Source organism: Amblyomma americanum, chromosome 8 (assembly GCF_052857255.1).
Source record: "Amblyomma americanum isolate KBUSLIRL-KWMA chromosome 8, ASM5285725v1, whole genome shotgun sequence".
In the NCBI taxonomy this organism is placed as follows: domain Eukaryota; kingdom Metazoa; phylum Arthropoda; class Arachnida; order Ixodida; family Ixodidae; genus Amblyomma; species Amblyomma americanum.
In genome coordinates this window covers 125539175-125542455 of record NC_135504.1, presented here as the reverse complement: position 1 = coordinate 125542455, position 3281 = coordinate 125539175, and the positions used below count along the sequence as shown (strand labels likewise).

Here is a 3281-nt window from a genome sequence, read left to right as displayed (position 1 = left end):
CGCCTCCATCGAAATTCGACCGCCACGGCCGGGATCGAACCCGCGTCTTTCGGGCCAGCAGCCGAGAGCCATAACCACTCAGCCACCGGGGCGAAGGCATCGCGCAAAAAATGGGGTCAGGCCAAGCTGACCGATTGGCACAAATTCCGAAATCACACTATCCCTCCCGTACTATTTTCCGGCGGCTACGCGGAGTGGGCTAACCACATATACAACATTCAGAAACAACACGTCACAACACTACAAACCACCGAAGAGATCCCCGCAGTAGACACCCACCTCCTGCATTTGTGGGAGGCGCGCCGGAGGTTAACTAAACGGTGGAAAAAGCAGAAAACTAAGCGCAGATTACGCGACCGCATAGCCAAACTCACAGAGCAGGCTGCAGCGTATGATGCCGAACTCTCAGATTCAAATTGGATAGCACGCAGCGACGCCGCAGCTCATCAGATGAGCTCGAAAGGGACGTGGCGTCTCTTTCGCAGTCTAATCGACCCCTCCCAAACGAGAAGGGAGACGCAAAAGCAGCTCCGGCGGGCTCTGCAAGGGTATCAAGGTACGACGGCGCACCTTGCGGACACTCTGTGCGACAGATATCTGTGTCGTACGGAGGACCCGCTTGGGCCTGAGTACATGTACTCTGGCAGGCCTAATGAAACACTTGATGCCCCTTTTGAGTTGCACGACCTTAAGGCGGCCTTAGCAAAAATGCGCCGGGGTACGGCTCCGGGACGGGATCACATAACAGTGAACCTGTTGGCGAACCTACCGTACCCAGCATACCTCCATTTATTAGAATAAATCAATCAGATCTGGGACGGGCGTCCACTCCCTCCCGAGTGGAAAACATCACTTGTGACGTTTATCCCTAAAACAGGCAAGGCCGTGAATACGGACAACCTGAGGCCCATATCACTGACCTCATGTGCGGGCAAGCTTATGGAGACGATGGTTCGGGATCGCCTCTCTCCATACCTGGAGTGTAAGGGCGTCTTTGCAGTCACCCTGTTCTTGTTTTGCCCCCACATGTCTGCGCAGGATGTCCTTCTCCAGCTGCACAGGGATGTAATACGACCCACAACTATGCAACACAATGACAAAGCCATCCTCGCCCTTGACCTGAAAGGGGCTTTCGACAATGTTAAACACGGAAGCATTCTGGCCAACTTGAGTTCTACCGATTGTGAGGCTAGGGCCTACGCGTATGTAAGAGATTTCTTGACTAATCGCCAGGCTTTCCTTCAGATTGAGGGCGAGGAATACGGCCCTTACGTGATGGGAACACGGGGTACCCCTCAGGGAGCGGTGTTATCACCGCTCCTGTTCAACATAGCTATGATGCGCCTCCCAAGCCAACTGGCCCGGGTGGAAGGAATTCAACACGCGTTATATGCAGATGACATTACAATTTGGACCACTGAGGGGAGCCTTGGGGACATGGAGGACTGCCTTCAGCAGGCCGCTTCCATAGTCGATGCGTATGCTATGGACTGTGGGCTCCAATGTGCTCCAGCGAAATCAGAGCTTCTGCATGTCAGAGCGAACCCAAAGGATATGACAGCACATCACATCTCTCTGTCAGGAGGTCCTATTAGAGAAGGTGGAGGAGCTCCGTATTCTGGGCCTTTTCATTCACCACAGACTCAGACCGGACTCCACCATTGTGAAACTCAAGAGAGTAGGCGAACAGGTAGGGCGTATGATCCGCCGCGTTTCCAACAAGCGGGGCAGGGACGCGCTTCGGCTCGTCTATGCCTTCGTGACTAGCCGGATCCTCTACGCCGTGCCATATCTCCGCGCTACCAAGCAAGACTAGGCGCGAATAGACTCCATCATCCGCAAGGCAACTAAGCGAGCCCTGGACCTCCCGGTGGCTACCTCTAATGCCAAACTGAAGGCATTGGGGGTGCTAAACTGCTACCAGGAGCTGCGGGAGGCCCACCTCGTGAACCAATACACGCGGCTCATGCAGACGGCCCCTGGGCGCCGCCTGCTAAACCGCTTACACATCCAACACGACTGCACTCCAGAGGAGACGGAGCGTATCCCGGTACTGTGGCGCCATATGCTCTGGGTCTCCCCGCTCCCCCGTAACATGGACACCGACATGCACGAAAACAGACGACAAGCGCGGGCTCGGGCTCTTGAGAGACAACACGGCTCCCGACCCGGTGTATATTATGTAGACGTAGCAGGGCCGTCGCCCACGGGATTTTACACGGCCGCTGTTGTTCACCAGGACATGCACGTCGATGGACTCTCTTTTCGAGCCCCGAATTCAATGCGAGCCGAGGAAGTAGCGATAGCGCTTGCTGCCGCCCACGCCAATTGGAGAATCATCATTACGGACTCCCGAAAAGCATGTGACCATTACTTGGCTGGGGAGATCTCCCCCTTAGCTGCTTGCATTCTAAGACGGACTACCACTGATCCAACAGCGAAAAGAATCATTTGGGCTCCTGGCCATCAGGGCGTACGAGGTAATGAGGCCGCTGACGCGGCTGCCCGAGCGCTTATTTACCGGGCTCCTCATCCCAGCTCTTCTGGCTTGGTGACTAAGCAGCCGCTGCTGCGATTCAGGGACATAATAACGCATTATAGCGACAACCACCGCCTTTTCCCGGCCCCTGCCAAGGGGCTGAGTAAGACGGAGGAGCGCACTTTAAGGCGCCTGCAGACAGGTACTCTGCTCTGTCCTGCGATCTTAAAGCATTACGATCCTAACACGGATGGGCGATGCCTGCACTGTGGGGAGACCTGTGATATATTCCACATGGTGTGGGCATGTACTCAAAATCCCCACCTCCCCCCTTCCCCTACCCCTTCCAGAGAGGCATGGGAGACTGTCCTCCTCAACTGCTCCTCGCTTGAGTCTCAAAGGGCTCTGGTGAAACGGGCGAGAGACGGGGCACTGTCATGCGATGTCCCGGACTAGGGACGCCGACCATGTAGCGGGGCCACTTTGTGGCTCCCAAAGTCTATTGCAGCAATAAAAAGTTTTCGCCACCACCACCACCACCAGCGTCTTTTTTTTTCTAGGGGTGGATTTTAGGGTGTCGTGTTTGGTGGCTTGGTTGTGCTGGCAGAACGAAAGGGTGTGAATGTTCTCGTATGTGCATGACAGTGAGTCCGCGTTGTTCTTCCGAGTGGACCACTTACGTTTTGTTCGTTTTCTTACTTTTTAAGTGTGTGCATGTGGGCACAGCGGGCACTTCTGCGCTCCTCACCTGCCAGGCTTCTGCCGCCCCTGCTCGCAAGCATTGCGCTTACTTAGGTAAGCA

General features: G+C 55.2%; 1 pseudogene; it reads left to right on the top strand.

Annotated features, from left to right (window-relative positions):
* The first annotated feature begins 1275 nt into the window (after positions 1–1275).
* On the top strand, positions 1276–2935 carry LOC144100927 (uncharacterized; annotated as a pseudogene).
* The last annotated feature ends 346 nt before the right edge of the window (positions 2936–3281 follow it).